Here is a 20,635-nt window from a genome sequence, read left to right as displayed (position 1 = left end):
CTAAAATAACCCATGAAAACTACCCCATTATTTATTTATTTTGAACAGTTTATTTGTTTTTTAAAAAATTTTTTTAGTAACGTTGTGTCTTTCCACTCCATACAGAGCAAAAGAACCTCTTCCCACCCTGTTACTTGTAAAAATGCCATTCCCTTCTCTCAGATCCTCCATCTCTGCCATATCTGCTCTCAGGATGAGGCTTTTCATTCAGAACGAAGAAGCTGTCCCCCTTCTCGAAGAAAGGGGCTTCCCTTCCTCCACCATCAACGCTGCCGTCAACTGCATCTCTTCCATTTTGCGCACGTCTGCGCGCACCCCGTCCTCTTGCCACCCCACCAGGGATAGGGTTCCTCTTGTCTTCATCTACCACTCCATGAGCCTCTGCACTCCTCAGCACATAATTCTCTGTAACTTCTGTCATCTCTAATGGGATCCCACAATCAAGTACATTTACCCCTCCCCCACTTTCTGCACTCCATGGGGATCACTCACTACGCGACTTCCCGGTCCATTCAACCCTTCCCACTGAACTCCCTCCTGACACTTATCCTTGTAACTGGAACAAGTGCTACACCTGCCTCTACACCTCCTCCCTCACTACCATTCAGGTCCCCAGATCATCCTTCCAGGTGAGGTGACACTTTGCCTGTGAATCATTTTGGGTCATCTATTGTATCTGGTGCTCCCAGTGTGGCCTCTTGTATATCAGTGAGACCTGACGTAGATTGGAAGACTGCTTCACCAAGCACCTACACTCTGTCCACCAGAAAAAGCAGGATTTTCCAGTGGCAGGCCATTTTAATTCCACTTCCCATTCCCACTCTGACATGTCCATCCATGGCCTCCTCTATTGTTGCAATCAGGCTATACTCAAGTTGGAGGAGCAACAACTTATATTCCGTCTGTGTAGTCTCCAACCTGATGGCATGAACATTGATTTCTCAGACTTCTGGTCATGACCCCCCTTCCCAATCTATTCCCAATCCTCTTTTCCCTTTCTTGCCTTATCTCCTTACCTGCCGATCACCTCTCCCTGGTGCTCCTCCCCCTTTTTCTTTCTTCCATAGACTTCTGTCCTCTCCTATCAGATTCCCCCTTCTCTGGTCCTTTCACCAATCAACTTCCCAGCTCTGCACCTCACCCCTCCCAATTTCCCCTATCATCTTGTGTTTCTCCCTCCCCTCTCCCCACCTTTGAACTCTGTCTCCACATCTTTTTCTCTCCAGTCTTGGTGAAGTGTCTCAGCCCGAAACGTCAACTGTTTACTCTTTTCCATAGATGCTGCCTGGCCTGCTGAGTTCCTCCAGCTTTTTGTGTGTGTTGCAAATGAACAAATGCCATGTCACATAAGTCAGTGATAATAAACCTGATTCTGATTTGGTGAGAACTGTGAAATTTAGCAGGCAGCCTGTTGTGCCTGTGCATTCCAATACCTCCTTTGAAACCAAATATATCCAAGAGAGTAAATGCCAAGACTTCCCACTGTTTGACTCTAGGTCCAACAAATCTCTGGATCTTGCCGTCATGCAAATGGGTCAAAGTGAGCATAGGCTTAACAGCAGTGTCTAGTATAATGATCAGGATCCCAATAAAGGAGATCATTGTCATTCTTCAATTGTTGGGGAGCTGAAGCTGGACAATGGCTCTCCTTTGCTTCCCTCACCAACCCCACCTTCCTCCAGTTCATCTCTCCATAGATGTGTGTGTGTGTGTGTGTGTGTGTGTGTAATATGCCACACTGCCCACTACGTCAATGCCAACAATAATGGACCTATTCGTAGCAACCCCATTTTGCAGCATTTGACCCATAGCCTTCTATCCCTTGGCAATTCACGTACACGTCTACGTACTTATTAAGTGTTGTGCAAGTGCCTGTTGTGTAGGTTCATTGTCCATTCAGAAATCAGATGATGGAGGGGAAGGAGCTGTTCCAGAAATCTTGAGTGTGGGTCTTCAGATTCCTGTGTGTACCCGTTCCTTGTGGTAGCAATAAGAAGAGTGCATTTGTTCTCAGAACCCTCCTATACCTCTTACCCCTCACCCTATACCTTTGTAGATTAGCATTACTCATCCGCCCTAGGTGATTTTGGTCACTTATACAGTAAGTCAATGCCATGCAAATGATGTATCAAGCAACACACACAAGATGCTGGTGGAACGCAGCAGGCCAGGCGGCATCTATAGGAAGTAGTACAGTTGACGTTTCGGGCCGAGACCCTTCATCAGGACTAACTGAAAGAAAAGATAGTAAGAGATTTGAAAGTAGGAGGTGATTGGCAGAAGGGAGAAAGAAAGGGGGAGGGGAGCACCAGAGGGAGATTTCTTTCTCCCTAGGCCTCCCGTCCCATGATCCCCTCTCCCTTTTGCCAATCACATTTCCAGCTCTTAGCTTCACCCCTCCCCCTCCGGTCTTCTCCTATCATTTTGGATTTCCCCCTCCCCCTCCTACTATCTTTTCCTTCGGTTAATCCTGACAAAGAGTCTTTACCCAAAACGTCAACTGTACTTCTTCCTATAGATGCTGCCTAGTCTGCTGCGTTCCACCAGCGTTTTGTGTGTGTTGCTTGAATTTCCAGCATCTGCAGATTTCCTCATGTTTGCAAATGATGTATCCATTTGTTGACCTTTTAAGAGCCATAAGGAATCACAGCAGGAAGCCTGATCCGAGTGTCACTGATGGGATTGCATCAAGAAATGTTCAGGGCTCACCATGGAAGACTAATCCCTGCAAGCCCATTGGCATAGCTTTGCCGGAGCCTGTAACCTAGCAACAGGGAATGTCCCATAACTAAATCAGTTTAGTAACCTACTGTCCTAAGGCTGCAGAGACCATTCTCAAAACAATTTAGGAAGAATGGATTTGACTATCTGGAATAACCTTCAAATGAAGCAAATACGAAGGAAACAATGAAGTAGTGCTTCATAACATTTAATCTTGAAATCAACATTATATTTTCTTATTTCTAGAACTGTTCCTTAATTATGCATTAGAACCCAAATAAACAGCTTGCATTGTCTTTATTTTATGAAAATGGGATACAGCTGCTGAGAAATACAATGCAGAAGCTATAAATGTATTCTAACCAATACCATCACTTGATCTACTTTGACTTTTATTATTTATAAACTTTATCTGGATTCCTGGTTTTCATGCTGGATACAACAACTCAGTTATTGCTTAGCATGATTGTTGTCATGTTAGCTTCCTTTTATTTCTGCATCAGTCAGTCTCGTTCAAGATATATTTTGTCCAGCAAATTCATCTTACAGTTTCTGTCATTCTGTAGCTCAGCTGGTGCATTCACGTCCATCATAAGAGATGAAGCTTGAAATAATAAGATGTGGGTCTTTGGCATTTGTTAAGTGTCTGCCTGACAGTTTAGATAAGTCTTTCTATGAAATCAAGTCTTTTCAGATAGTATAGGGATGAGGACACAATTGTGAACAGAAATGCAAACTCTGTATTAACATTATGTTCTTCTTAGGTATTTTCTCGCGATTAAGGATGAATTACTTTCATTTCAGGTTTGTGAATTCTAATGTGGTTAATTGATCCAATATGGAAACTGTAGATTCTTCCATAGATGGGGCAAACAGTGGCAGATGAAGCAAGCAGATGGATATTTTGTGAGACGGGTCCTCTCCTGCTGCTACACAGGCTGTGTTCTGATGCATAACCCAGAGATTCTCGGGGCTTCTTCTCCATTTTTAGTGCACATAGGCCAAAAGTTTTGAGGAATCATTGAACCTGTTGTATTTTCTCAAGTAGGCTTTGAGAATGCCCACTATAGTCTGGATGAATTGAATTCTATTATCATACACGAGTTTCTCATGAAACCCTTTCTGGAAGTGGGATCATATTCTTGTGGTCAGTGTTGTGGCTCTCAAATCCTTTATCCTTCTGATAAATGGGAACTTGGAGTAATAGATTACAGCTATGAGATACCATTTCTTACTGTGTATGAACACATCAGCACCCATGAGGTGCCAGGACCTACACAATATCTTATGAATCACCTTTTCTTACAATTGACCTAATTTCTTCTTTATCAACTGGTCATCATGTATCTTCTGACGTAATTCTCCTGCCATATTTTGGATACTTTATTCAGGATCAAGTCAGCTGAAGAGCACAATGCAGGATGACCAATAATGTTTTAATGCTGGCTTTACTGGTTTCATCATTTCAACCACCTGTTCATCGCTTGCTGACCAAACATCTGTAACTTTTTGTCCTCAATAGTCTCTTCTCTGGTCTAATGTGTTTTGTGGATGTCATATTAACTAGTATTCGGTATTCATACCTAAATCTCTCAACTCTAGTCATGGAGTCCTAGAGCACAAAACAGATCTTTGGCCAACAAATTTGTGCCAATCATCAAGCACTCATTTACACTAATGCTGCAGTAATGGGCTCTATCTCAAATAACAGTGATTCAGAGTACTGGAGGAAAATGACAACAACCTTTCCCTCAATGTCAACAAAATAAAAGAGCTGATCATTAATCTCAGGAGAGGGTTGGTGCACATACTTCTGTTTACATCAATGGTTCTCAGGTTGAGAACTTCAAGTCCCTAGAAGTGAACATCACCAATAACCTCTATTAGCCCAACCACATTGATGCCATGGTCATGAATGCTCATCGGTGCCTCTATTTCTTTTGGAGGCGAATGAAATTTGACATGTCCCTTTTGGCTCTCACCAATTTTTATCAATGCAACAATAGAGAGCATCTTATCTGGATGCATCATGGCAACTACTCTGCCCGTGACAGCAAGAAACTGCAGAAAGTGGTGGGCACTTCTTAGTACACCACTGAAAATAACCACCCCTCCATAGACTCTGTCTATACTTCTTGCTGCTCCAGTAGTGCAGCTGGCATAGTCATGGACCCCATACACTCCAGTTCTTCTCTCCCCTCCCATCTGACAGAAGATACAGAGGCATGAAAGTACATACCACCAGGCTCAAGGTCAGCTTCTATCCCACTCCTATAAGACTACTGCATGGTTTCCTAGTACAATGAGATGGTCTCTTGATCTCACAATTTACCTCATTCTGATCTTCCACTTTATTGTCTACCTACACTGCACTTCATCTGTAACTGTAACATTTTATTCTGCACCCTGTTATAGTTTTACCTTGTACAATCTCAATGCATGTTCATAATGGATTGAACAGAATGAACATGAACAGAATGGAAGACAAGTTTTTTCACTGTACCTCAGTACATGTGACAATAATAAATTAACCAGTTCTTTATTCATTTGTCAGCATTTAGTTTGAACCTGGCCAGCCGGTGGCATAGCGGCATCAGCACTGGATTTCGGGGCGAGAGATTTCGAGTTTGAATCCAGCCGGCTCCCTTCTACGCTCTCCATCCATGCCTGGGGTTGAGTGTCGAGGCTAGCAACTCGACCTCATAAAAATAAAAACTACCTGGAGAGGGATGGGCTCTGACAGGTTTCAGATGCCCAAGACATGTCATATGATAAGCGATCACCAAAAAGGTCGGTACAAAAAGCTTGTCATGACAGCACCCCGATGACCCCAGCAGGAGTTAAGGGAGCGCGCGCACACACACACACACACACACACACACACACACACACACACACACACACACACACACACTTTGAACTTGACTACTTGACTTCTCTGATTCTTCCTATGGGCCTGTGGCAATGATAGTCATGGAATTAGTCATCTATTCCATAGAAAGGATGTCATCTGCCTTACCCACTGCTTTCCTACATCCTTTCTAAGCTTCATGTAGTTTCTGTTGAAACTTGATCTAGCATACTCTAAGGGCAAATAGCATTTGTTGGGTTTTGGAGTGTCTAAATAATGTGCTGCAAAATGTGAAAACTCCTCATCATTCTTCACATTCCAGTATCCATGTCTGTCATTGTTTCCTGGAAACCTCTACCAATGCCTGTGTAATCTATTTTTCAGGGTTGAAATTGGGTATTGGTCCCTCTTGATCACCTGATTATGGCCAAGGGAGATTGTTAACTGTCCACCATAAATATGTTTAACCAGTTGCTAACTTTAAGGACTTTGTTACCATCCCCACTTCTCTTCTCTGAATTCCTTTCCAAGCTTTCTCCTCACTCAGTTGTTACTTTACATCATAGGTTTCACTTGAAGCTCAACTGTGATGTATTATTCAAAATCTTCCAGCTGTCCAACCATTCCATTAGGCCATTCTGAAACATTTGATTGAGGTCTGTTTTGCTTCTTATTTGAGGGTGTTTTTAATTGGCATATTGGTTTAAATCTTTGTTGGTGTTTTCTTGGACATCTCATATTTATTGAGGTAAGTAGTTGTTTCTCACAAATTCTGATTTATTTTTTCTTTCATTTGTCTATATGAGTCAACCTTGCTTCTTTTCCCAGCACTGACCTGAATTGGCTACACGATGGATGAGTGTTTTCATTTGTCATCTTGTGGTTCCATGGGCTCTGGCTGTGCTATTGTGAGCTCTTTTTCTCCAAAGCTTTCTTCCCTCTGAGCTTCAAATGAGTTGGTGTTCTACCCCTGCATCCACTTCCTTGAATTTGCAATCATTGACCATGTTACCAGGCCTTGAATGACAACCAGTAGCAGTGTCAACTGGTTCATATTTCAAATCTTGGAACTCATATTTCTAGATAAAATGAGTTGATCTTGGATCGAGGTGCGAAATCTTTCTTTGACTGAAATATGGAAAAATAATAAAATGCCATCTCTCCCATTTACAAAAGATAAAGCTGATCTCTATGATAGTGGTATTGCCACCACTTACACCTGTCAGAAATATGATAGGACTTTGTTTATATTTTTACATGCAATTTTGAGATACCGCCATAAGACGGTTGGCCTCCTAGTTCATCATGGGCTCGTATTGCATGGTGACTCTGTGTACATATCAGCACAGATTAATGCTGACTTTGCTTTTCTTTTGTTAAGAGAAGCCATGGTCATTTGCAAACTTTGTGTTTAGGCGGTGTCACTCAGCAGTTTATTCAGTTGTCAGAAAATATGGCAAGCAAGTCCAATGCAGAATCAGAATCATGTTTAATATCACCAGCAAATGTAATGAAATTTGTTAAATTAGCAGCAGCAGTAGTACAATGCAAACATGATAAAAATAAATAAATGAACTATAGTAAGTATATCTATACATACATTAAATAGTTAAATTTAAAATAGTAGTGCAAAATCAAAAATAATAAAAGTGAGGTAGTGTTCACGGGTTCAATGTCCATTTAGGAACTGGATGGCAGAGGGGAAGAAGCTGTTCCTGAACAGCTGAGTGTGTGCCTTCAGGCTTCTGTACCTCTTTCTTGATGATAACAGTGAGAAGAGGACAAGTCCTGGGTGATGGGAGTCCTTAATAATGGATTTCTGATGGACTGCTCCTTGAAGATGTCTTGGATACTACAGAAGCTAGTACCCATGACTAATTTTACAACTTGCTGTATCTCTTGATCCTGTGCAGTAGCCCACCGCCACCCATACCAGTTGATGATGCAGCTTGTCAGAATGCTCTCCATGGTACATCTGTAGAAGTTTTCAAGTGCTTTAGGTGACAAACCAAATTTCCTCAAACTTCTAATGAAGTATAGCTACTGTCTTGCTTTCTTTATAGCTGCACCAATATGTTGGGACCAGGGTAGATTCTCAGAGATCTTGACACCCAGGAACTCGAACTTGCTCACACTCCCCACTTCTGTTCCCTCTATGAGGATTGGTTCATGTTCTTTCATCTTACCCTTTCTGAAGTCCGCAATCTCTTTGGTCTTACAGACGTTGAGCGCAAGGCTGTTGGCAACTACCTGGCATATCTCGCTCCTGTATGTCCTCTCATCTCCATCTGAGATTCTGCCAACAATGGTTGTATCATCAGCAGATTTGTAGATGGTATTTGAGTTATGCCTAGCCACACACTCATATAGAGAGAATAGAAAAGTGGGCTAAATTCACATCCCTGAGGTGCGCTACTGTTAATTGTTATTACAAATCCACACAGATTGGGGTCTTCTGGTTAGGAAGTCAAGGATCCAATTGCAGAGGGAGGTACAGAGGCCTAGTTTCTTAGCTTTTCGATCAAGAATGGGAATGATGTTGTTAAACATTAACTATAGCATCCTGACATAGGTGTTTGCATTGTCCAGGTGATCTAAGGCTGCATGAAGAGCTATTGAGATTGCATCTGCATTGTGACAATAGGCAAATTGCAGTGGGTCCAGGTCCTTTGCTGAGGCAGGAGTTGGTTCTAGCCATAACCAACCTCTCAATGCATTTCATTTCCATAGATGTGAGTCCTACTGGATGACAGTAGCTCACATTACTCTTCCTGGACACTGGTATAATGCAAATCCTACTTACACATGTACTTACACAAGTACATAGAAGGGGTCATAGGCATAGCTGTAACATCATCTGGGGACAATGGCAATTAACATTTCCTCTCACAGACACTGCTTGATTCATTGAGATCCTACAGCTGTTCATTTTTTGCTTCAGCTTCCAGAATCTTCAGTCTGTTGTGTCTCTGTAAATTGGCCATGTGTTCTGCTTTCTGTAAAAGACCACTAAACCTACTAATTTTAGACTTCTGATTTCCCTTCTTCGGTTCTGGAAATAGGAGCAACTTGGTTCTCCAAATATGCCTCAAGATTCAGCTTTTTGAACACTGAATTTTCCAATTGCAGGTTAACAGTAGCCCCTAGTATTATTTATTTCTCTTTCCTTCTGATGCTCCCAAGTTCTCTCTAACCCACACCCTCTATTACTCCAGTTTCATTCCCCTCTCCCAGCTGGTTACATCTGCCCATTGCGTTCACAAAGTCTCCTATCCTCTTCCCCACTGGTCCAAGCTACACATTGTACATCGCCACTCTCCAATCTGGTTCTACTTATCACTTTCCTTACTTCTCAGAGTTCATAATCCGCAGTGACTTTGCTGTCACCACTCATCACGTTCCAGCCTCTCTCACTACTCCACTCCTTCCTCCCTGAACAGTCTCCATCTCTCTCCTCCCCTGGATCTACCTATCAGTTCCTGGCTCCTGCCCCATCCATCCCCATCATCTTTTTACACTGTCTCTCTCCACTTCTCACTCTCAATCTCAATACAAGGTCAATTCTGAAGCACTGACTGCCCCTCGGTCCCACAGATGCTACCTGACCCACTGAGTTCCTCCAGCAGACTGTTCTGCCTTATACAAACTTAACACAGGGCCCCTGTGATTTGTTCTTTTTTCATCTTTAGTGAAATAACAAACAAATTATTTGGAGTAACATTCGGTATTTCTGGTGTTGCTCTGGATTTCCAACATGTGCAGGGTCTCTTGTGTCTGCTTTATTCGCAGTTTTGTGCAAATATTCACAACATTTTTTTTACATATACAGTTGATTCCAGTCAATTGGGACTCATCAGGACCAGTATGTGTTAGTCTAATTAAGTGGCTGCACCAATTACCGAAGTTTCATGAAAAGGTTTAAAAAAAAAGGCAATCTACCTTTTAACTGAGTAACAAATTATGTATTAAAATGAAATACAGAACAAATTAGAACACCACCAATACTACTACAGTACTATAACACTGATAGTTATCGAGAGCATCCAGCATATGCCGTGTTCTTTTGAATGACTGTAAATGAGCAAAATCAGTGCAGACACCGAGTGCAAATAATGGACTGCTTTCATACAATGTTTTCAATGGCATTGTATCCTTCAAATCTTCATTTTCATTGTAACATTCAAGATGATTGTCGAAACCCTCAAATTCTTTATAGTTCCTAACTTATTGAAGTAGTGAAATTGTTTCATTTTCACTCCTGGCCGTTTCTGGCACCTCCAAGCTTGAATGCTTCAAACCACAGTAACCAAAGCAGTTCTGAATTGTCTTACTGCTTATTTCTTTCTAACTATCAGTGACTAAAATCACAGCTTATTGAAGACAAACACAAACAACTGATGCTATTTAAAAATTTATCGCTCTACGCATGGTGTAGTGTCTAACAGCCACACAAGTGGCCGACACTAGCTAGAAACTGTTCCGCAACAGTCACTTGCCCCAATTAAGTGGCATAATGTTCCATCTAGACAAAGGGTATCCCGGCTATTTTCTCAATTAGTTTTGTTCTTTAAGAATTGCCCCAATTAACCAGAATCCACTGCACTAGATCACTTGTAGTGAATTTACCTACAGTGTGGTATGTCCCCCTAAACCTATCATTCATCAGCAAATGTTAACTTATGACATTGCATTTCCAAAAATGCCAAGAAGCTTTCCTCCTTCTCTCCTCATCATTAAATGGAGAGCTCTCTGTGGAATGAGTTTCGATGATGGAGGATGAGTCATAATTATAACTATGAGTCAGAAAATGATGTTTTTAACTGAAAAGCTACTTAGCCAAAAAGTATACATTATCTGAAGAAAAGCTCACTAATGTGATGCTACACAATGGGCTTTCAACAGTTCTGACGAGGCCTCCAGGTGTCAAATCCTACCACGAACAAGGTTCAGGAAAAGACTTTACGCATTTGTGATCTCAGTGTGAACCCAGTTCAACTAACTCCACAGTGGCAGAGCTACTGGAGGTTATCTATTGCGCTGTATGAGAGGGTGTTTGAGATAATGGGGTGGGGAACAGATGGTGGACAGATGATCCGTTTGAGGGTAGGAGAGATCAGACTGGAGTGGCAGGCATCTTACTGTTAAGGAGCAGAAGGGTCAGATGGAACGTGAGAGAGACATTGGGCAGAACAACATTAGCAATCAAGATGACATTGGTTAGAAAGGTGGTTAGATAACTTTTGCAGTGAAGTGGTGGAGGTGGAAGTGGGAGTAAACACTAAGTTAGCCACTTAAAGCAGGACCAAGATAGAAACTGGCAGACACCCTGACTCTACTAAAATGGCACTAGGTTACGCTGACTACTACAAGTCCCTACCCCCGTTTCAGGCATGTTTTCGTCTGTGAGAGCCCACTGCTCCCGTGGCTTGTGTACGCAGAAGACTTTTGTGAGAGTAACATGAAGGCATGTGTTGCATAATGTTTGGTATTTTGGCATTATTGATCATCCATTGCAGCCTCTATGTATTTAGTGGGCAGCATTCAACTACTTAACATGCAGTAATGCTGTGCTATGCGATTGAATTTGCATCACTTTTGCTTGCATGTACTTTAAAATTGCATTAAGGTTAACTATGATTCCTATTTTCTACTTTAATTCTTTTGAAATTGGATGTTCTTTATTTTACAGAATGAGCAACAGCATAGAGAGCCGAACAATCTGCCAGAGGAACTCCACGGGGTCGAGCAGCCGAATTGTCAACGTTTCGGGTCAGTTTTGACCCCAGAAAATTGACAATGCTTTCCCTCTCGCAGATGCTGCTCAACCCACTGAATTCCTCCCACAGATTCTTCATTGCTCCAGATTCCAGCATCTGCAGTCTCGTGTTTCGACAACAGAGAGAATGGTGTTTGTATTCCAACATTCATTTTAAAAAAAGTGAGGTGAGCAGTTTGATTTTAATGACAATACTTACAGCTTCCATCCACCTGAATCCAAAGACCAGGCAAGTGATGATACATGTGTTGGATACACTGTGCACTCACCCTCCAGACCAGAGCTTCCCACCAGGGCAATGCTGCCCTTCCTTAGCCAGTCATACTGACATATTTTCCTTGGATGCTGAGAGAATGATTTCTATTATCCAAGATATAGACTTACTGCCTGCTCCCAACTAAGGAATGCTGCTGTTTCACAGAGTGAGGCCATTGCCTTGCACGAGGGACTATTTGGAACTATTGCTGGGAGCTCGGCCTCCACGTGGGCACACGTGAAGGTCACAGTCCTCCTGAACATATCTTCTGTAACAAAACCCAGGTCACAAGAGCTAACCGATGAAGGTTAGGTCACAATCCCACCCTCAACCGTGGACATTAGGAAGCTCATTTGATGGCAAGGGGTCTTCTGATGAATAGGACATTGGATTTGTAGTGCAAAGCAAAGGTAAATGGAGCACTCCCTGATGGCTGGTCTGTGTTTCATACAAGAATTGGATATATCAGTACAGAATTAGCTGCAGCCAAATGGGATTGTGCCTTAGGTCATATCAATATCCAATATATTCAAGGAGATCATATTTAAGCAGCAGGGAAGGATTTGTTTGTTAGTCACAGATTTATTAGAGATACAATAACTTGTTCTAGTGAATCTAATCTAAATTCAGCACCTCTATAATTAAATTGTTTTTGTGCAGTTTCTTATGCTCCTACTTAGCAGATGAGTATAAACAAGTTAAAACTATGACAGGATCAGACCAGTTAATTGCAACAGCCAAATGCTGCAGTAATCTAAGAATTCATTTACTGTGGGGGTGAAGACTCTATTAAAGCGCAAACTATAGGTAACCGTGTACATCATTTTCTTGATTTCTACCCCACATCAGCAAAAATGATCTTGGAGTCACAGTTTTATACAGTCAAAATATCTCCCCTCTTCTCTTGATTATGGGGACATCTTATAACAAGAGGGGACATTCAGACCTTTAGGTCTACGCTAGCTCCCAAAGTAATCCCATTAGTTCTAATACCCTCCTCTTCTTATTTCCTTTCACCTCTGCAACAGACTCTCTCCCTCAGATGTTCATCAACTCCTCTTTGATTTGATATGAAAAGATAATTTGTGGTAGTTGATTGAGCTACCTACATATCTTTGGAATGTGGGAGGAAACCACAGATCCCACAGAATCCTAGACAGTCTCAGATAGAATCTCAAACTCTCCACAGATCAGCACTTGTAGTCAGGGTTGAACATGACTCCTTGGAGCATGGTGCACTACTGTGGCACCCATCAGGCACTGTGCTATGCCAGTCCCCCCAAATAGTCATTTCTCATCTGTGGAGCCACTCACTGGAATTGTCACGAGTGGACATGGAATGGACCCAAATGGAGGACACAGGCACTGATGTACTAGGGGTAGGACAGGATGGGGATGCCATGGCATGTGAGGGGTAATGCAGGTGGGGCTGGATCCCCAAGGTCAGGCAGGCAGGGCAGGATCCCAGAGTTCAGGCAGGCGCATAATTCCTGGGCAGGGCCACCTCCCAGGCAGGAACACAGAGGCCTGGGCAAGACGCAGAACCCTGGGCAGGTGCGGGCACAACCCATAGGGAGCAATTGGTGGAAAGGGCTAGAGTCCTCAGGGCAGGCCACATGGATCCCGGGCAGGGCCACCTCCCAGGCAGAGACACAGAGGCCTGGGCAAGGCACAGACACCTGGGCAGGTGTAGGGCACAACCCATCTGAGGTGAAGGGTAGGAAGGGGACCAAGTTCCCCCACCGGGCAATGGCAGACAGCCTGGCTTCCCTGACAGAGGAAAGGGACAGGAAGTGACTGAACCACTCAAGGGGTAACAGCAACAGCCTGTCTTACCAGACAGAGGCAAGGGAACAGAAGAGAGCTGGGTCCAGGGCGAGCAGCAGGACAACCAGGATACACCAGTAAATAGGAAGAAGCAAGCAGACAGCAGAACAGCAGGACCAGCACACACAAGAGAAGCAGGAAAACAAGACAAACATGGAAAGAACCAATAAAGAGCAGGACAACCCCACAACTAGGCTCAGTCCCCGAGCCCCTTATAAATACCTGCCCCCTAATAGGTGACAGGTGTACCTCCTTAAGCCAAGATGATCCAATGGCTCCGGGTGACAGGAGGGCTGGCTGCAAGGCCCGGAGTCTAGAGTCCACAGACTGGAGCAAGACCCGGAAGGTGGGCTCCAGATTTGACCCTAACAGGAATAATCAACCGTACACAATACTACCCACAAATCTTGACATGTTCAGTACACCCGTATCTCAAAATGAAGTGTCCAGCCATCAAGATTAGGGACTTTGTCAGATTTCTTTCATTTGAAAAATGTTCGAATCGGTACTCCACACGGACAGGAAATGTGTAGGGCGATTTGGTGAAATACAGGCAAATAGGACTAGTTCAGGTAGACAACTTGTTCAGCATAGATGAATTGGGTCAAAAGGCCTGTTTCTGAGCTGTTTAATTTCTATCTCTACAAGTGGCCAGGTGCACAAAAGATGATTATACTATCATATGAGCATGCTCCAGCATAACCAGAATGGAATAATCAAAGAAGTATAAGTCAATGCCATATATTTAGAAGCTGAGTCATTGGGAGATGTGGTATATGATTTAAAGTTGTGTAAATGCAATTGGTATTGCATACAGTAAGGGAGGAGTAGATTTTCCCAAGTTAATAAACTAAAAATCAGGTGAGTATTCCCATTTCCCAAAAGGTTACAACAAAAAAATCAGATGTTAGACAAACACAAACAGAAAGAATTATTAAACCAAATATTGCTATGCCACATAAAAGAGTGGAAAAGTTTTGAAATTACTAATTGAAGCAGTATCTGAGAGAGAAAAACTTTTCAGATGAAAGGAAACCCGAATTACTAACTCTGTATCTCTCTTTACAGATGCTACCTGACCTGTTCAGTATTTAGAAGATTTTCCAATTTATCTCTGACTTGTACCCACTTCAGTAATTTACTTTTAGAAAGCTTTAATTTTGAACCTTCATTAACAGGGAAAAGCAGCCGCCTGGAATCCAGACAACAAAGTGTTAAACTTTTTGAAAAGCCAACACCTACCATATGGTAATAAGGAGAGAGTTGTCCGCCTACTCTTTCTCCAAAGGGAAGACAACAACCCTCGTTCAGCTGTCTCCAGTAGACTCATGTGTAGTTCAAAACTAAGTATGAAGAATATGGTTTAAGTGAGGATTTGAAGATTTAACAACTTAACAGATCTCCACACGAATCACAGCTCTTCGTATTGGTAAGTTAAACTAATACCTGACAAAGGAATGTGTAAGGATAGAAACAGAAACTGTGGAACAAAGTTTTGGTATCGTTTAGTTTGTTGAACTTACTTTACATAGTCTTATTGTGTATCACCTGAATATGCCTCATGTTGATCATATTAAACTTGTAATTGTTATTTGCTTATGTATGAGAATTGACATCACAATCAGTATTAAACCTTAAAGCTAATTCTGGAACACAATTTAATAAAATCCTTAGTGATAAAAGGATTCAAAGTGGGTTTCAGATTTCAGCTATAATAGCTTGTGCACAGCATAAAAATGCTGCACTACACGTTTAACATAAACTATTAACGATATTTATTTAGACAAATGAGTGGTTAAGTATAACACACCTTGTTTTAGAGTAGGCAGGTTGGATTTTGTTTGAAGAGATTTGTGTCCATTTGGAGACTGAAAAGAAAATTTAAGATGTATCCTTATGGTTGAAATATTGAGGTTTACACGTCCGTTACTGGCAGAAGAAATTTGAAGAGTAGCACTGCACCACTTACTAAGGTACAATAGAGTACATGTGCACATCAGAAGTTTGGGAACCATGTATTTCTTAAGTCTCTCTTTCACTTTTTTCAAAGTTCAAAAGTTCAAAGTAAAAGTAAATATATCATTAAAGTTCATATATGTCACTATATATAACCTTGAGATTCATTTTCTTGTGGGCATGCTCAAGAAATCCATAATAGAATAATAACCATAATAGAATCAGTGAGAGACCACACCAACTTGGACATTCAACCAGTGTGCAAAATACTAACAGTGCAAATATAAAAGGAAAGAAATAATAATAATAATTAATAAATAAGCAATAAATATCGAGAACATGAGACTCTGAATAAAGTCTGAAGTAGTGATGATTTCTGTTCAGACAAATTGGCTTCTTTTCTGAGTTAATGATGCTACAGAGAAGAATGTAATATCCGGTCCAGCTAATTGAGCCGGAGCAGTTTATTCCACTTTGTTGCACCCAATCTTATTAAGCTGGCCTGGAGCTATGTTATGAAGGATCTCACCTAGTATCTGAATCAATCTGTATCTGGTGAATTCATCTCTCATTCGAATTCCCAAAGATACTGAGGCAATGTGATTCATCAAGAACCACTTTTTGGAGTTATTTCTTTGCACTGGAAGGTTGGTTACTCATGGAGTAATGCTGAGCAAGTGGGACATTAAATGTCTTATATTTGTAACATGAGAGAAAAAAGACCAATTAGCCATTTAGATCCATGCCAGCACCATGAAGAGCAATTCCATTTGCCCCATTATTTCACAGAATCCCTGCAACCTATTGTCTCTCTCACATTCGCATTAACTCTCCTTTGATTCCTCTTGAGAAAACTCTAGAGAATACAGCAGCTAGTTAATCTGCTAGCACTTCTTTGGAACATGGAAGGAAATGAGAGCACTGGGAGGAACCCCACATGTCATAGATGGAACATGAAAACTCTGCTTAGTCAGCAGTCAAGGTCACCATGCTGGTGCAGCTGGCATATTATTAGTAGCCGAGATTCACCAGTGCTAATGAAGAGCTAGGAAGTTAACTTTACTGTGGAAACAACACGAATCATAGAAAATTGCCTATGTTTTCACAGACATGGATGTTTAAACTCACAAATGTTCCCTGTACTGCAGGGAGTGTCTTCAAAAGGTCCAACATTTAAAAAAAATTGGAGTGTGATTGATTCTATGAGGCAAAAAAAAATGCCTGTGGGCAATCCTAGGGGTGAACATTATAAAACAATTATTGTGACACAGGCTTCAACTGATTTATTTTAAATAGAATATTCATAAACTGAAATGACAGAGAGAAAACAGCATCACATGGATGAGTTGAACTTCCTTCTGGACTGAGAAGTTGTAACAAGTCAGTTACTGAGGACTCGTGACACAGGAGTCATTCTCTTGACTTAAAAGCCATTTAATAATGTTGTTATTCCTGTTGAACAAGTTTGACTACCCTGCCTAGAAACTCAGTTTTTGATTAATCTGAACATTCCTGTAAACTGAATTAGTGTTTTTCAGGTAATTAATGAGTTGAGATGTAGACATATGTTCCAGTTAAGGTGTGTTGTTTGACTCATTAACTTTTGAAATAATGAAATCTGCCTAATTTTAGATTTGAGGGATTCATGCTTCAGAAGTCAGAGCATACCAGGGCATCTGAGAGTCAATATAACTCTTCATTATAAATCATTTAGTCATTCATAATCTGGGTCATCATTTGGATGAGGAGATTGAGAATAATTATTCAAGGTTATTGATGATGCATAACTAGTCAAGGAATAATAATGCATTTATGGTTCTATTGTTCTATGGAAATGGGCCCTGCTTCCCAACTGGACCATACTGACCATTGCATCCAGCCTGCTGGACCCAGTTGTTCACATTCAGCCCATAACACTCCAAGCCCCTCCACACCTTGCACTTATTCAAATGCCTCCTGCCAGGAGGATGCCAAGAGAATTCACATGGATATCGACAGGCTGAGTGAACGGGCAAGGTAGAAAATTATGATGTCATATATTTTAGTAGAAGAACTAGAATAGTAGAATTAACTCAAAACAGGTGAGAGATTGAAAGATTTACACTGAATAATAATATACTGATACAGAAAATAGGTAAGTGAACTGTATGTTGACCTTTATTGTAAGGAAGTTTAAGTACAAGCATAGGGAAGTCTTCATCTAATCATACAGTATCAGGGTTATTATCACTGACATATATCATGATGTTTGTTGTATTGCTGCAGAAGTACAGTGCAATAGATATAAAATTAATATAAGTTATGATAAAAATATTTAGAAATGCAAGCAGTGCAAAAAGCCAGCAATATAATGAGGTGATGTTCATGGACCATTCAAAAATTTCATACCTGAAGGTAAAAGGCTGTTCCTAAAACAATGAGTGTGTGTCTTCAGGCTCCTGTACCACTTTCCTGATGATAATAATGAGAGGTGGACATGTCCTGGTGGTGGGGGTCCTTAATGATGGATGATGCCTGTTTGAGGATTTCCTCAGTTGTGGGGGAGCTAGTGTCCACGATGGAGCTGGCTAAGTTTACAACCCTCTGCTGATTTTTCAAATCTGTGCATTGGCTCCTCTGTACCAGACAGTGATGCAACATCTACTACTAGAGTCTTTGGTGACATACCAAACATCCTCAGACTCCTAATGAAATATAGCCACTGACCCCTCAGTGAGGATTGGCATGGATTCTCCTGACTTCCCTTTCCTGAAGTCCACAAACAATTCTATAATCTTACTGGCATTGGGTGCAAGGCTTTTGTTGTAAACACCACTCAACCAGTCAATCTATCTCAGTCCTGTATGCCTCCTCATCACCTTTTAAGATTTTGATGACAACAGTTTTGATGACATCAGCAAATTTATAAGGCCATAAGACAAAGGAACAGAATCAGGCCATTCAGCCCATCGACTCTGCTCCGCCATTCCATCATGGCTGATCCCAGATATCACACTTTCCCAAACATCTGTCTTCTCACCATATCATCTGATGCCCTGACAGATAAGGAAACAATCGACTTTCGCCTTAAGTATACCTAGGGACTTGCCTCCACCAAATTCCGCAGATTCACTACTCTCTGGCTAAAATAATTCCTCCTTATTTGTGTTCTAAAAGGTCGTATAGATAGTTTTTGAGCTGTGCCTAGCCGTCCTGAAAAGGGTAAAGAGAAAGTAGAGCAGCAGGCTAAGCACACTTCATTGAGGTGATTGTCAATGAAGAGAAGATGTTACTTCTGGTCCACAGTAACTGTGGTCTTCTGATGAGGAAGTCAAGAATCTAGTTGTAGGGAGAAGCCCAGGTTTTGCAGCTTAATATTGGTACTGAGGGACAACGGTGTTAAACACTACACTGTAATCAATAAACAGCAGCCTTTGCTATTGTCCAGGTGGTCCAAATGATTAATTGTGTTGTCTCCTCTAGTTCCACTGATGACACGTTGGAAGTAGTTAGTCAAGTTTGTGGTAATGCCATGTTCAGGTTTTGTAAACAAACTCAGTTTCCCAACTTAAAAGGAGAATGTACTTGGTACAGGGCATGCAGTAAAAGTACATCAAATGGACTCTGAAAATGCTGGAAATCCTGAGCAACACATACAAAATGCAGGAGGAACTCAGCAAGTCAGACAGCATCAATGGCGAATAGTAAGCAGTCTACGTTTCAGGCCAAGACCCTTCATAAAGACTGGAAAAGAAGGGGAAATGAGCCAGAATAAGGAGCTGGCTCATAAGGAAGGACTATAAACTGGCAGGTGATAAGTTAGACCAGGTGAGGTGGAAGGTGAAGAAAAGAGAAAGGGTAAGAGGAGAGCAAGGAATGGAAAGAGAATTCAACGTTCATACCATCCGGTTAAAGGTGACTCAGATGGGATATGAGGTGTTGCTCCTCCAACATGAGAGTGACCTCATCATGGCCGTAGAGGAAGACATGGACTGATGTGGTGGAATGGGAATGGGAAGTAGAATTAAAATAGGTGGCTACTTGGAAATCCCACCTGTGGCTGTGGTGTTAGGAAACAGGTGTACAGGTTCAGTGAGTGTGGTGAACTATGTGCCTGTCTGGACACGTCCCCTGCTGACTGCTCCTGTGGCTCCTCCCACAGGCCCCTGTATAAAGGCGATCTGAGGCCTGACGCTCGGCCTCAGTCTCCAGGATGTAGTATGATGGACACTCACTCCTGGTTCCTTCTTCCAGTCAATAAAAGCCGATATCTCGCCTTACGTCTCAGTGTGAGTTATTGATGGTGCATCAATTTTATTGACTGGAAGTTTTAAAACATGGAAACCGTTTTGCATCTGGAAAGGTTGGATTTGGACCCTCAAGACCCTGACGCAGCTCTCGCTTTTGAACACTGGCTTGCCTGCTTCCAATCGTACTTGGAGGAGGTTCATGCAACTGAACCCGCCGTTATGCACAGAATCCTACTCTCGAGGGTCACCCCCAAAGTTTACTCCATTATCCGGGACCTGCCGACCTACGATGGGGCACTGGACGCCCTCAAAAGACAGTACCTGCGGCCGGTGAACACCGTCTACGCAAGACATCGTTTAGCTACCCGGAAACAGCGGCCTGGAGAATCGAGCGCTGAGTTTCTCCGAGCACTACAGACACTCGTCCGACCTTGCGACTGCAAGACGCTCACAGCAGAACAGCATGCGGAGCTGCTGGTGCGAGACGCCTTTGTGACGGGACTGAGGTCAGTGTACATGCGCCAGCGACTGCTGGAAAATGCCGACCTTACCTTACGCTCGGCGATAGAGATGGCCAATGCTCTAGAAGCTGCTTTGCATAATGCTGACGCGCGATTCCCCACCGGTTCCGTGGACACCTCAGACCCCGCCACCGCCGGCTCCCGGGAGTGAATTCGCCAACGCCGTTGCCAGTCGCGATTCCACGAGCTCCCCGACCCAGACCACGGCTGTGGCCCGTCAGAAGCCCGTGTGTTATTTCTGCGGCCATAAAAAACACCCTCGACAACGCTGTCCAGCGCGAGAAGCGACCTGCTCCAGCTGCGGAAAGCGGGGCCACTTCGCCAAGGTCTGTAAGTCTCAACCTCGAGCGGAGTGCAGCGCTGCGGGTGAAACGTGGGGGCCGCCATCTTGCATGCCCGGATGTGGGCGGCCATCTTTGTCGGCGTCAGCACGCCCCGCCCCCGACCCTCCAATGCTTAACGGGTACCCCGGATGTGAGCGGCCATCTTTGTCGGCGT

General features: G+C 42.5%; 2 protein-coding genes across 2 annotated transcripts in view; one reads left to right on the top strand and one right to left on the bottom strand.

Moving 5' to 3' along the window:
- Window positions 1-20,635, bottom strand: part of LOC132406214 (phosphatidylinositol 4-phosphate 5-kinase type-1 gamma-like) — a 232,539-nt gene that overhangs the window by 200,741 nt on the left and 11,163 nt on the right. The gene's annotated exons all lie outside the window — the stretch shown is intronic.
- Window positions 14,736-20,635, top strand: part of LOC132406209 (tight junction protein ZO-3-like) — a 101,427-nt gene continuing 95,527 nt past the window's right edge. The window contains exon 1 of the mRNA XM_059991538.1: window positions 14,736-14,860. The gene's annotated coding sequence lies outside the window, so the exon portion shown is untranslated. The remainder of the gene's footprint in view (window positions 14,861-20,635) is intronic.

The sequence above is a fragment of the Hypanus sabinus genome, chromosome 16 (genome assembly GCF_030144855.1).
Source record: "Hypanus sabinus isolate sHypSab1 chromosome 16, sHypSab1.hap1, whole genome shotgun sequence".
Taxonomy (NCBI): domain Eukaryota; kingdom Metazoa; phylum Chordata; class Chondrichthyes; order Myliobatiformes; family Dasyatidae; genus Hypanus; species Hypanus sabinus.
This window is presented reverse-complemented; position numbering and strand designations above follow the sequence as displayed.